This window comes from Thamnophis sirtalis, unplaced genomic scaffold (genome assembly GCF_051295495.1).
Source record: "Thamnophis sirtalis isolate CommonGarterSnake01/CBP01778 unplaced genomic scaffold, rThaSir2_p1.2 scaffold_6, whole genome shotgun sequence".
In the NCBI taxonomy this organism is placed as follows: domain Eukaryota; kingdom Metazoa; phylum Chordata; class Lepidosauria; order Squamata; family Natricidae; genus Thamnophis; species Thamnophis sirtalis.
The window spans coordinates 124,148,749-124,164,287 of record NW_028261386.1 but is presented as its reverse complement, the minus strand read 5'-3'; the positions used below and the strand labels follow the sequence as shown (position 1 = coordinate 124,164,287).

The window sequence follows — 15,539 nt, the reverse complement described above, 5'->3', positions numbered from 1 at the left end:
TTTTAACCCAAAATAAGTGAACAGGTTACATCATTTGGATATGACTGTATAATCTGCCTAGCTCAATTAGTCTTTCAGAAATGGGGCTTTGTAATGTTTAATCACCTAGCTTTAATTCATTGAAAGAGTTGTCAGCCTTTTGATTTTCTTAAAAACAAGCTCTCTTGTCATCTCTTGGGTTAACATCTGTTACTGCCACAGTGAATTCAAACGTTTACTATTCATTTGCCTACCTAAATAAACTATGTGACACATCTTCAATCACCGTCTTGGCTTGACTCTGAGTCTGTTTCTCATGTTCCAGAAGCAAAGGATTGTCTTTCACCATGTTTAACCGTCCCTTTTGCTTTCTTTGAAAAAAGATCATATGATCCTTTCATATTTCTATTAAAAAAAAGATATGTTCTGCATCTGTATTCTTTCTCTGGAGCCTTAATAGAGCTCTTCCATGGGAACTTTATAGTAGCTTCCATTCTGTAGCAAAAGTCATACAATGCGTTCAACTTCCCAGCTATCCTTTGAACTCAATTCTCCAAAGCTATGAATACATCCATTCCTCATTTAATGACAATTTCAACTAGTGACCATTCACAAATGTGTTAGTAGTTTAAAAAATATTTTTCAACCAATGTGTGCTTTGGGACCTGAGAAAAATGTATGCCGGAGTGGGAGTAATGCTGGCATAGCTGCATGAAAAACCTTTATCTAAATGAGATAGCAATAGCAATAGCAGTTAGACTTATATACCGCTTCATAGGGCTTTCAGCCCTCTCTAAGCGGTTTACAGAGTCAGCATATTGACCCCACAGTCTGGGTCCTCATTTCACCCACCTCGGAAGGATGGAAGGCTGAGTCAACCTTGAGATTTGAACCGCTGAACTGCAGATAACAGTCAGCTGAAGTGGCCTGCAGTACTGCACCCTAACCACTGCGCTACCTCGGATCAGTGGCACCAACCAATGATCTTCCCAGTCTCTGTCCCTCTCCTCCCCCCCCCATATGTTCACTTAGCAACTATTTTGCTTTGTTGAACAAAACTTGGTCATTCAACAAGAAGTGAGTGTATTCAAAGAAGGTATTGAAGTTGACCTTTTCTCAGAATCCTAGAAGGTATGAGGCTCAATTGTTTATGTTGTTAAGTATTGCAGGCTAAATCCAGCAGCTAGCCTGCTTACTTACTTCCTTGCTTGTTTTCTCGCTCGCTCACTCACTCATAAATTTGACATCCCAGGGCATTGTGCTAAAAATGTTCAGGAACATTTTAGACAAACTTAATCATATACTCTACACCAGGAGAGTATCAAAGGGGTGTCAAACTTGCGGTACCACATTGATATCACGTGATGTATTGTGACTTTTTCCCCCTTTGTTAAAATGGGTGTGGGCATGGCCAGCGTGTGATGCATTTGGCCGAGGGGCCGCGAGTTTAACACCCCTGCTCTACAAACTTTGGTAGTTTCACTTTCTTATCTTTTTCCTCTAACTCATCTCTGTATTATTATCTCAAATTAAGGGGAGTTCCAAGGCTTTTTATTTTTACTTATTACAAATTCAGTTTTGTTATCAATGTTTGGCAGCAATAGCAATAGCAATAGCAATTAGACTTATATACCGCTTCATAGGGCTTTCAGCCTTCTCTAAGCAGTTTACAGAGTCAGCATTTATTGCCCCCACATTCTGGGTCCTCATTTCACCCACCTCGGAAGGATGGAAGGCTGAGTCAACCTTGAGCCGGTGAGATTTAAACCACTGAACTGCAGATAGCAGTCAGCTGAAGTGGCCTGCAGTACTGCACCCTAACCACTGTGCCACCTCAGCTCTTCAAAATCCATAACAATAGATTGCCAGTTTGGACTTTACATCATTGTCTCAGAACAGTTCTGAGTAACTCCTTATTTCAACCTTTATTAAACTGAGGTGACTCTTCCACCTTAACTTTGTGACCAAGTTGTGCATGAATATCTAAGGATGGGTGATCAAGCAGAATAATACTTCCTTTGATTTGGACGGGGGGGGTGGGTGTTCCAAAATAAGCTATCTATTCCCTTTGCATTTTTTTTATCTTTTGCTTAAAATCACTGCAATTTTAACCATTCTGCTCCTCTGATCCATTCAGTGCCATCAAAGCTGTAATAAACTTTGATAGCTATAATTTTCCAATCTCTGTTTCATTATTTTTCTAGTACTTTCGCCGTTTCTTTTTGGCAAATTCTAATTTCCTGCCTCTTTCTATTTTCACCACTGTTAGTAATGGTGCTTTACTAATTACACCAATATACTAACCTTAGATATTTTTTTTTCAATATATTAAATAAAATTGAGTTATTTTATCATACATTTGTATGAATGAGCTCATTTCCTCAGTCTGTGGAAAAATAGTTTATGACCAGCTGCGTGGAAACAAATTTGCCAAAGATCACTATATTTCTGGATTGTTAGGCACCTATACAAGTCAATAGCTTTTGTTGTATTTTATACCAACTGTGCAATAGATTGAACTGCCATGCTTTAGTTTTTTAAAGAGCTGCTTTATATTTAATCTTTTGTACCTAGAAAATTAATTATATCCAGGCATTTTTCTTCATTATGTATAACTTACTTCTTGTGATCATTCTTGGTATATTTTGCATATTTTAGTAGCCTCTTAATTCCTATTAAGATTAAGTTTGTGGCAGGTGATATGAACCCAAGTTGAGGTCCTCAGGATATGATACGCATCTGTCTGCCAGATTCATGTTTCTTACAATTATAAGACCTTTCAAATTCCTATGTCTTATCATGTTTCCCAGTTAATATCTTCTGGCAAAACATGGGGGCCAGCTGCTTCGCCTTCAAGAAATTAATCATCTTTTAACCCTCATGTAGTGTACAAATACACTCCTTCCTTCAGCTGTCCAATGCAAAATATTTAATGATTTATTCTCAAGCAAACAACTTTCCAGAAAAGAAGCGCTAAGTTTAGTATTTAGGAAGATGATTTACCAGTCTAAACTTCAGTTTTAAGTACTTAGACTTTCTGGAACCAGGGTTTCAGGTTGCAGCAGTGACCCAAATTTTCAAGACCGGAGATGAATAAATTAAGCTAAGAACGGTTATAATATTAATCGTGAACAATTTGCTTTGTTAATATCCAGAATTTTGTTTATACTAACAAATCATTAAAATAAATAATGTTTTTACCTAAAAGAAAAACATCCTTGAATTTTAGAAACTGTTATACCTGCATGATTATTATTCACAGGAAGATCAGATAGGAAAACTGTTATTAATATTCTTAAAAATAGATTATTTTTAATACTGCTTACCTAGCAATTAAAGGTATCAATTTTAACTGAAATAAATTCTGGAGGTTTAAAAAAAATCTAACAAATATATGCATGAAAACTATACATACATACACACACACACACACACACAGACACACACACACACACACACACACACACACACACACACACACACACACACACACACACACACACACATATATATATATATATATATATATATATATATATATATATATATATATATTATTTTAAAATCAATTGCCCTTATGTTATATTATGTTATGATGTGTTGCATTGCGTTATGTTATGTTACGTTATATTATATGTTACATTATATTTACACACACATATACACACATATACATACATTTATTCATATTTTTATTGCATGAACTTGTATGCTACCCAGTTGCAAGGGGTATATATAATATATAACAACACAAAACCCCAGCATCTTTCAATCTCCTCTCATGCAGCTGTCACAGCTACAACACTGAACAGTATTAACGTTTAGACAAAACAAAAGGCACCGTTATCATCACCATTAACTCATAAATACCTATGAAATAGGATAAGGTTGTTCATTTTTCCAAATGCCAAAAATGAATGAGAAGCTAAGCTCTTCCATAGTGTCAGTGCCACCACCGAGATGGTTAGCCTCTGGTCCCTGATCTCCTTGATTTCCCAGAGGGTGAGGATCCTGAACAACCTCTATCGAATGATCACACAGGATGGGTAGCTTCTAGTCAAACAAGACAGCCCCAGAGTAAGTGGGAGTGAGTTATAGTTGTATTACCTTATAGAAAAACATTACCAGTTTGACAGTGGTGGGATTCAGCCAGTTCGCACCTATTCGGGAGAACCGGTTGGTAACCTTCTAAGTAGTTCAGAGAACCGATTGTTGGAAGAAATCTCCTTTTGTTTTTTCCCACTTTACAGGGCTAATCCTGTAAGGAAGGCAGGAAGGAAACATTCTAGTGTTGTTTCTAGCCTAATCTTTACTGCCCTGCTTACATAAACTGCCTCTCCGGTTAACCCTTATTACATTGTAACAATAGCAGCAATAGCAATAGCAGTAGACTTATATACCGCTTCATAGGCCTTTCAGGCCTCTCTAAGCGGTTTACAGAGAGTCAGCATATTGCCCCCAACAATCTGGGTCCTCATTTTACCCACCTCGGAAGGATGGAAGGCTGAGTCAACCCTGAGCCGGTGAGATTTGAACCGCTGACCTGCTGATCTAGCAGTAGCCTGCAGTGCTGCATTTAACCACTGCGCCACCAACTGCGCCAGTAACAGCTAAGGCGAAGCGCTCATCGACCTGAGTGACCTTGAGTTAGCCACGCCCACCCAGTCACATGATCACCGAGCCTCACCTACCCAGATAGTCATTAGGGCAGAGAACCAGTTGTTAAATTATTTGAATCCCACCACTGCAGTTTGAGTTGAACAGAGAAAGATAATCAGCAATCAATATAGAAGTTATTCTGCTGAAATAGGTTACTCCATCCAGGACACCACATTTTGAACCAATATATCATTCATACAACCCTTCCCTTCCCACACAATTATTGTGTATCACATACTTACATATATACAATTTTACATCGAGGATAAGCAATACTGAACTCTGTTGGTATGTTACCCTTGATTTTTAAAATACTTTTTCAATTTGAAGTAATTTGAAATACACCAGCTACATTCATTTGGAAATATGTGTGTGTGTGTGTGTGTGTGTGTGTGTGTGTATACATACATACATATACATACATACATACATATACATACATACACACACACACATACATACATATATACATACACATATATATGTTTTCTGAGGTTTTCGCGGGTGTTAGTATGTAGGTCTTTGGTTATTCAGGTTTTGTCTCACATCATATACATACATACATACACACATACACACACACACACACACACACATTGCTATTCTAAATATGATTCATCAGTGTTTAGATTGCAATTATATAGTGTAAATTGCTCATGAAAGGAATATTGGATGACCATTATAAAGAGGAAGATTTGGAGAAATTGATCTCTAATTTGTTAATAAATTAGAAAGAATTGATCTTTATTTTCTTTTTTGGGAAAGAGTCTTCGAGATGAAAAGGGATTGAAAGGTGCAAAAGGAGAAAAAGTAAGTAATCAATTGCTATTGATAGTTATGATTGTGTGGCTTATTTTTTATATGGCATTTCTGGAAATTGAAAGTGGGTTTCATTCTTGCCAAAACCTTTGGAAACAGAGAGCAAATCTGGATTTGAGTAAAAGTGTCCTGATAAACATTGAGTTTAACTTGTATTGTGTCACAGGGAGAACCTTCTGAAAAAGGAGAAAAGGGGGATTCAGTAAGTACAGCTCAAAATTCCTTTTATGTTTACAGGAACCTGTGAGTATTTCTAATACTTAACAATACATTTAAAATTTCTTTGTAGATAAAATGTGAAGTTTGTGTGTTATCAACATACCCAAGTAATTGCAGTTATAGGAAGATACAGTGTAATCTACTTTGGACAATTATCTCTGGAAAGTGATCCATATCTTGGAGAAATCAGTTCCTATTGGTTGCACTTGCATTCTTTCATATCTATTTTTTTTCAGATGGGATATTTGCATAAGGATTTATGCTTTAGATTCCAATTATGCAAATATTTCTGAAATTATATTGTTTTCATCTTCGGAACTCTGTTGCCTTGGATTTTAAATGTATAGGCCTTATAGAAAAGCTACACCCAGTTGTGAACATCTGACAGACTTGGCGGCTGAATTTGTTGTCACTACTATATGTAATTCAATTATCATGTAATATAAATTAATTTCATCTTGCCAGATTTACAGATCAAGGCATTTATTTGCTCCAAAAGTGTTTGTAAAGGGATGACAGTACCTTAATTACTGATCTGGGCAAATGTTCAAGGATTCTTTTCTTCATTATTAACTGATGATACTCATTGATCATGGCTACTTTCGGTGAAAGTGATAAATTATATCCAATATTGTTCTGACCCCCCCTCCTCCGTCCAGTAACGAAAGCCGAGACAAACTTAACTAGAATGTACTTTAATAGCAAGACCAAAATCTCGGTGGCTGAAAGCCAAGCAAACAAACAGATAAAGACCTTGGCAGCAACTCAGACAAACCTTGGCAGCAATCCAGCCTGCCAAGTTAGTTACAACGGTTCTCTTTAGTCAATGCGTTGACTTCTGCAAGAGGGGCGTGTGCACAAGCAGTCTTTTTTATAGTCTGGAGAGGAGCCTAATGACCACCAGCTGAGTGCTGTAATTGCGTAATTGTTCCTGACATCTAGTAGCTCTTCGATGGCGTGCATCTAGGAACAACTCACTGCTGGCTTCTAGATCACTCTCCCTTGTCTCCTCCCCACTGGTCCAAGGCTCAGGCGCCACCTGGTGGTGAACCAGTCTCTCTGCACCCTGCTCAGAGTCGGAACCCTGTCCAGGGTCCTCCACATCCTCCAGAGCCAACTCATAGGGCCCCTCACAGTCGGAGTCTAGTGGCAGCTCCAACAGCTCCTGCTGGGCCACAACACAATATTATCCTTATTCTGGGGCATGTTCCCTATGCTTCAAGCAGTTCCCAAACATCAAGGTTAAATTTTAGCCCTATGGGAACTATAATGACTGATTATATCACTTTTACATAACAAGTTCTAGACAAAAGTAGACGTAGCATTTGCACATCCGCAAAGAAAACACTTCAAAAATTGTCTAATAACCAGAGCTACAAACCAAAAACTGGAAATACACAAAAGCCTTACCATAGATAATAAGGTTGTCTTGATCTTGATTTGTCATCCCCATTTATGCAAAGCCATGGATCACAAGGGCCACCTTTACAATAAGTGGGTAACCTGCTTGTGTAAATAGAAGTAATCCACTAGTATATCACCATAGGGATCATATTGCAAAGAAATTATACCAACAAGTTCTGGAGTTAAACTACTTGGCTTGAAAGTGATTTCACTTCCATTTTTAGAGTAAAATTGATCTATAGACATTAGAAACATACTGTAGTGTGTCATTAGTATATAAACTTAACCTCTCTACAATTTCATCTCTAAAGATATATAACTTACCTTTCTTAAAATGTTGTTTTAGGGTGAAGTAGGGGAGCCTGGTCTTCCAGGGTCTATTGGAAATCCAGGAGCTCCGGTATGTAAATTATAAAAGTGTAAAAATTTCTCCAGTAATGGGAACACTATTGATAGCCATTTCTGTTGTCCTATGAATGAATTAAACCTATGTATGTTTCTGTATCTGTATCTTTCCTAACTACACCTGTACAAAATGCCAAAATATATTTAAAACATATAAATGTTTATAGTATTCCTACTAGCATTTTAAAATTTAAATCTGATAATAGTTGAAACAATATAGAAAATGTATAAAATTTCATAATTATCTTCCACAACAGTTTTAAAATCCAACCTGATTGTAATTGAACACATACGTTTATGCAGTTGTACAGTTGGAAATATCTTTGAGATTGTTGTTCAATAAAGACACCTATATTTTCCAAGCTTTCCTCATTCCACTTTTTAAAGATAGTGACAGCTTTATTCTCCTACAATCTTTTAAATTATCATAATTTAAATTATCATAATTGTCAGAAGTTCTCAAAGTTTATCAAGAGAAGTGCTGTGCTAAACTACAGTAAACAAATACCCCATCCAATAATGCCATGTATTTCAGCAACATCTGGAGGCCCACAGAATTTCCACCTTAAACTAAAGTTTATGTTTATGTTTATTTCATTTGTATGCCGCCCTTTTCCCCCGAGGGGGACTCAGGGCGGCTCACAACTCAAAACAAGGGAAGGGGGGATACAAACAATTTGACAACAACACAAAACAATACATAATTTAAAAGTGCAACAATCATACCATTCGAGATAGGGGCACGGTTCTTTAGCCCTAGGCCTGTCGGAACAGCAGTTTAGAATGCTACGTCTTCCCCAAACAAAGAACATGCATTTTATTTCATTCATGACTAGATTACATGAAGGGAGGCATCGATTTCAGAGGCAGGAGTGGCTCCATGCCATGAACATTTTATAAAAATGACACTACGGCTGAAAAGCCTTTTTTTTTTTGTTTAATTCTCATTTTTTTTCTCATAAAGTGGAGAAGTGTGAGGACAGTTCTGAAAATTAATCAAGGTAGTCCTCGATTTGCAAAAGTTCATTTATTTTATTTAACCATTTGGGGTTACAACTGTTCTGTCCCCCCTTCTCCACTCGTTAAACAGACGACAGGCAAACAACTTAGAAGGAACTCTCTTTATCAGTTCTCGGCTCAGACTGGCTGCGAGCCAAAATAAACCTAATTACAGTCTCTGCTTGAAGATAACAGAATGAAAAACAAATCTTTCTTACGGCAACACAAGTTGAACAAAACGAAAGCAAAGCACTTCTTCCAAAGTCTCTACGAATCAGGGTTACAGAAAAAACAAGCACTTTTCCAAGTGTATCTTACATAGACCACGACTGATGATCAATCAATGTTGAACGAACCAAGGAACATTGACTCCTGCAACTAGGGCATGGCACCATCCATCCTTTTATCTCCCAGAATATACCCCTAACGAGCCCCAGCTGCATAATTAATCTTGCATCCCGAAAAGACTTACAGAAGAGTCACAACAACAACAGTCCTGAAAAAAGTGACCTATAACCATTTTTCACAGTTACGACCGTTTTAGCATCCCCATAGTCATGTGATCAAAATTCAGAGGTTGGGTAACCTTTGAATTTGACTCATATTTATGATGATTGCAGTGTCCCAGGCTCCTGTAGTCACATTTTGGGACCTTCTCACAAGCAAAATCAATGGGGAAGCAGGATTCACTTAACAACTGGGTTATTAATTTAACAACTAGAGTAATTCACTTAACAAATGCAGCAAGGAAAGTGATAAAAGGGGCAAAATTCACTTAAGCGAGAATTTTAGCTTAGCGACAGATATTTATATTCTATTGTTTCTTTCCCTTTTCTAAAAATGTCATACTTATCCTAATGTTCTAGGGGTTTCCAGGACCACCTGGCCCCAGAGGCTCTCCAGGAGAAATGGCAAGTATCATACTGCTCTTTGTAAGAATTATTCAAGTAAAATATTAAGTCACTGAAATAATAATATTATAGCAATAGCAGTTAGACTTATATACCGCTTCATAGGTCTTTCAGGCCTCTCTAAGCGGTTTACAGAGAGTCAGCATATTGCCCCCAACAATCCGGGTCCTCATTTTACCCACCTCCGAAGGATGGAAGGCTGAGTCAACCCTGAGCCGGTGAGATTTGAACCGCTGACCTGCTGATCTAGCAGTAGCCTGCAGTGCTGCCTTTAACCACTGCGCCACCTTTAAACTGTTGGTGATCTCTTTTTGCAAGGCATATGAGAGAAGTAATCAATGTGCAAAGATTTAGAACTAGGCATACCGGGGTGTTCCATGATAACTATTTATGGCTTCACTCATCCCATCAAGTGTGGAAATAAATCACCAAGGCAGACAGTCTTTATATCACCATAACAATGGCTAGGTGACCCTGTAAAATTGCTACTGTAGAAGGCCTTAGTAGCCTTATGTCTCTGGGTAGTTATGACTATGCCATTCTATTTTTGCATCTTTGTACTGTTACTAAGAAGGTCAGCCTTAATCATTATCTTAGAATTTACAGAATAAATGTAGATTGGCATATTTTTATTAGCACTCTCGTTCAAAAAGCATTTTTTTCCAGAATAATGCATCTAGAGGCTTGAATGCTGCTAAGACCCACAGTTCATTGCCTGGCAGATGGGGAAACCAATATTAGATGGTTTAATCCATTAGTGATTAATTAAAACTGATTTTATATAACTCCAAGTACATATGCAAACACTTCCCTGATTTTCAGGTCAACTTCCTTTCATATACTACCTATTCACTACTCCAATAACACAAGCCATGTGGTCAATTCTTACTTCTGTCAGGAACAGTAGACAGATTCTGAAATGTCCTACTTCTGTATTTCTGATATCGCTTAGCAAGATTTTTTTTCCCTTTACATATTATCTGTTAAATGAAAAAGTGCTTCTTAAATACATAACTTTGAAATATTCAGTTCTTTCTGTGCAGTCACATTGCTAAGATGTTTTTTCAGTGTTTTCTTTCCAGATTTTTCATTTCCCACACTGAAGCTTTTGATCTCTCTGTGTTATTTATTTGAAATTTATAACTATTCTTGAATTCATGTACCTGCATCTTTCTTTTGATATTGGATTCCGCATGGACGTGCCAAATTCAGTCTTAGGTTCATCTGGCCTTTAGATCAGTAGTGGGTTTCAAAAATTGTTCGAACCTACTCTGTGGGTGTGGCCTCCTTTGTGGGAGTGGCTTGCTGCCCATGTGACCGGGTGGGAGTGGCTTGCCGCCCATGAGACCAGATATGAAGATGCTGACGACACTTGTCAGAACCACCTTAAATTACCTCACACACAGCACTGGCATGCATAAGAATATGATGTAAACTTGTTTTTTAAAAGGCATCTTTGGTTTGTGTTAAAACAACTTCAACACACACAATGTTCTGATTGCACCACAAACACAGTAGTCATCCTTACCTTTCACAGAGGCACTGAGTTTTATAAATATGACCATGATAGTGTAGAATAATCATATCCAAGGACCAGTGGTGGGTTTCAAAAAAATTTGGAACCTCTTCTGTAGGTGTGGCCTGCTTTCCGGGACCACTGGTGGAACCTCTTCTAACCGGTTCGGTAGATTTGACGAACTGGTTCTACCGAATAGGTGCGAACTGGTAGGAACCCACCTCTGCTTTAGATCTGTTCTCATGACTTTATCTAGCTCTATATTAATATAAACCTGAATAGAACTCTAAAAAATGGACCATTTATTTAGATATGTTCTAATTTATTTCATGTTTTATGTTCCTTTATTTAAAGACAGAGATAAAAAGAAAATAAGAATAGGTAATGAAGTCAATGTGGTTGAAGCAAAGTTGTCTTGGAAAACTTTTTGTCATGCAATTATGTCTGCTTCCTTCATTAAAACCTTTCAATACATAAGGTTAAAAATTTTGTCTCATGCTTTGAAAGCAAATTAAAAAACAAATTTATGTCAGATAAACAAAATCTGATTTTGTGATCATTTTAATAATACCAAGTTCAGATTACAATGTCTTAAACAATTCATTTGCCTCAGAAATATCTAGCACCATCTGCAAAAAAGGAAAGATAATTTAGTGCTTATGTTTTATGCTATATCTGTCTTAAATGTACTAATTATTTTAAAAGAAAGAGTAAACAAACAAAAAGAAAACAATAAAAATATTAATTTTCTATAGTATAATAATAAGTTGGCAAAGGAATTATCAAGATTGTAAAGTTAGCACTCAGTATATTTTGATTAGAAAGTACATTTAAGTATATTATATTATTTTAACAATATAAGTAAGAATTTAAATCTTTCAGCTTAGTGTTAAAATTTCAACTATTTGTTATTTAAAAATATAAAAAAGAAAGAAAAAAGAAGATAAAATTACTGAAAACACTTTAAATATTAGGTAATGTTTTACTTGTCTCAGATTTCCATCTTTTAGTAAATTCTTTTTCTCTTTAAATATTGTACTCTAGACAATTATATTTGCCTTGCTGCATAATATATAAATGTATGGAAACCAGTCTTGCTAATCTTCCATTTTCCTAAGCCACAAATAAACATAATTCTTCTTATTCCATTGTTTTATAGAGCATAAATATTTTAAATAAAATTCATATTCTTTGAATTTAACCTGTCATTCCAAGAAAGAAATTTTTTAGTGAAGTTCACTATATATTAGAAGTATTTTTCCAGGATTACTCCACTTTTAATATAAAGTCCAAGACAATATACTTTTCTTTTTAATTAACTAGGGCTTACTAGGAGAACATGGAGTACCTGGAAAACCGGGGATTAAAGGAGAAAAGGTAATTTTTAAATCAATATCAAATAATTATATGTATTTTCAATGTATCTGCTCCAGTTACTGTATGGGTTTTATCTTGTCCACCTCAGATAGGTTCAATATTCTATATTTTGCTATCTTATTTGTTGTAAAAAAAATGACTGCAATGAATATTTTTAAACTGAGGCAATGTTTCAAATTGAACGGTAAATTTTGGATTAGTTTAGTGTTCTAACCCCCTCCTCTGTCCAGTAACAAATGCTGAGACAAGCTTAACTGGAATTTCACAGCACTTTAATTAACAGGAAATGTAAACTTCGGTGGCTGAAAGCCCAAGCAGAAACCTTGGCAGCAACTCAGACTTCGACATAGACAGATAACAGCTTCTCCAGCATTATGAATGAAGTTGAATCCTGCAAATCAGACTCCTCCCCAAGTCCCTCCTTAAATACAATCTTGAGAGGAGCCTAATTACAACCAGCTGAGTCCAATTATCTTTTGTAACTGCGTAGCTATTTTCTCCATCAATCTGCCCGGTGTTGCCTGGCATCCAGAACCACCTCCCTTGTCTCCTCGTCACTACTCCAAAGCCTGATGTCATGAGCACACTCCCTTTGGCTCTCACCGCTGCTCCATGCCTCAGGTGTCTCCTTGTGGCCAACCAGCCTCTCTGCGCCCTGCTCGGAGTCAGAACCCTATCCAGGGTCCTCCACCTCTTCCACAGCCGACTCATAAGGCCCCTCGTTGTCGGAGTCTGTTTGCAGCTCCAACGGCTCCTGCTAGGCCACAACAGTTTAGTACCTATCAACTGAAGAGAGCAAAAGTAATATCTGACTTCATTCGGTTCTCCATATGTTTAAAAGGAGCACTCCAAAAATTTCCACCATACTGCAATTTTAAAGGTTACAGTGAAATTAATATAAAATTATTACATTTATTGGAAGTTGATTTTCTTCCAGATGAAATGAGACCTACTTCTTGTCTAGTATCAGCCATCACGTGTTGTCTTAGCTTTATTCATTTTGGGAATGGACTTTCCAGCAAAGCGAGGCATAGCCATCTCCCCTCCCCTTTTGCCAAAAAGCAGCCAGAAAACGGTTGCAATATTTGGAGTCTCCAACAGAGATTTGTTCTTTTGTTTTTTGAGAGTTTCTAGTTAGAATGGATTTTTTTTAAAAAAAAAAAATCTTGCTAAAACAAGCAATCCCACTAGTTTAGATCCAACAACAAGGATGATATAAAAATTAATTGACTACGTCTACTTGAGAATATAGCTAAGAAAGTGTCTACCTATGTTGACAAGTGGTTTGACAACACAGGAAGAATATGGAGATAAAATAATTCAGTTAATTTAAATACGATTCATTAATCTGGCTCTTGTAACTTTCTATCAATAGCAATAGCAATAGCAGTAGACTTATATACTGCTTCATAGGGCTTTCAGCCCTCTCTAAGCGGTTTACAGAGAGTCAGCATATTGCCCCCAACAATCTGGGTCCTCATTTTACCCACCTCGGAAGGATGGAAGGCTGAGTCAACCCTGAGCCGGTGAGATTTGAACCGCTGACCTGCTGATCTTAGCAGTAGCCTGCAGTGCTGCATTTAACCACTGCGCCACCTTGGCTCTTGGCTCTTAACCCTATCAAATTAACATTGTTTCCATCTATATTACTTAGGGAGACGCTGGTGGAATTATAGGCCCGCAGGGGCCTCCAGGTTCTAAAGGCGACCCAGGGCTTCCCGGTTTAAGTCTTCCAGGAAAACCAGTAAGTACCATTAAGTATTGTATTGCAGAAAAGACTATGAGATCAACAGAAGAAAAATTCTGACCTCAAGTGGAATTACCAGCATTGCATATACTATTTCATTCAGGGCAAACAATGTTAGGTAGAGTAGAGAGGTTCCACCACAAAACTGGGGTAGACTAAAGCGCGCTCGACGAAAGCGTGTACGTGACGTCATCACAGCGCGACGAAAACAGCACGCTGTGAGCGGTAAACTTAAAATTAACGCGTAAATCTAAACCTAACCCCCCCAAACCTAACCCTAAACCTAACCCTAAGCCTAACCCTTAACCTAACCCTAAACCTAACCCTATACCTAACCCTTAACCTAACGCTAAATCTAACGCTAACCCTTAACCTAACCCTAAACCTAACCCTAACGCTTAACGTAACCCTAAACCTAACCCTAACCCTTAACCTAACCCTAACCCTAACCCTAACCCTAAACCTAAACCTAACCTTTACCTTTATGTGAATCGGCTTGCTTTAAAAGCGCTTTTTAAAGCGCCCTTTTTTCTCCGCGGTCGTATTTGTCGCCCTGCTGATGACGTCAGGTACGCGCTTTAATCGGGCGCGCTTTAGTGGACCGCGGTTTTGACGGGTCACGGAGTAGAGAAAGGAAAAAGAAATAATATGTCAAAGAATTCAAAAGCATGACATAAGAAAAAAGAAACCTAGCTAAAACTAGTTTTCACCAACACTATTTATTATATCTCTCCATACGTTTCTATTCTTGCAAATCATCCTTTCTTCCATACAACATTTCATGCATTACCTTTTGATGTCCCAAAACCCCTTTGGGATAACCATGACCTGGATGATTGAGAATTTCCATAAACACAATACCCATTGTTCTTTTACATAGCACTGAGTATTTTCAAAGATATGCTTGTGTAACTCAGAGCGATAAGTAAATGACCTTTTGAAAACATCTCTCTGAGGCAAACAGCTGCAGATAACTTAATTTTGCAAGTTATTCAGTTCTACACATTTCTAGTCTTCCCCCACCATGGTTCTTTTTGTTACTTCTCATAAATAATTAGCGCATCAATCATTGTGAAACTAAAACAGAAGTAAATAATTATCATTATAAAATATCTTATTTGGTTTTGCACAATAGAACACCTGTGTCTTAAATTGGATTTTTCCCCCTGTCAATATAAGAATTCTTATTATTTCCTAATTACACAAAAATATTTTTATTGTTTGTTCGTTTGTTTCACATTTTTGAACTGCCCATCTTCCCCAGGGAGAGTTTGTGAGCAGTGTACAATAAATGTTAAAATATAAAAACAGCATATAAAACTTAAATTAGAAAATTTAGAATTTAAAAGGAGGCAAGGATAATTAAAATCTGTTACAAACTGGTTCAAAAAGTGAAGGAGGCTCTCAGGGCACCAGCCAGCCCCACTATGTGTTCCTATAAGTTCCCCAATGCAGAGCCATTTTTTCACTCCTTTCTGGAAGGCCATAAGAGATGGGGACCTGT

General features: G+C 37.2%; 2 long non-coding RNA genes across 2 annotated transcripts in view; both read left to right on the top strand.

Annotated features, from left to right (window-relative positions):
* Positions 1–5,449, top strand: part of LOC148045205 (uncharacterized) — a 21,519-nt gene extending 16,070 nt beyond the window's left edge. The window contains exon 4 of the long non-coding RNA XR_015697100.1: positions 5,404–5,449. This is a non-coding gene — a long non-coding RNA (uncharacterized LOC148045205). The remainder of the gene's footprint in view (positions 1–5,403) is intronic.
* A 174-nt stretch (positions 5,450–5,623) lies between these two features.
* On the top strand, positions 5,624–9,396 carry LOC148045204 (uncharacterized). The gene is made up of 3 exons (XR_015697101.1): positions 5,624–5,659; positions 7,427–7,480; positions 9,351–9,396. It is a non-coding gene; the product is annotated as an uncharacterized LOC148045204 (long non-coding RNA).
* Positions 9,397–15,539: the final 6,143 nt, after the last annotated feature.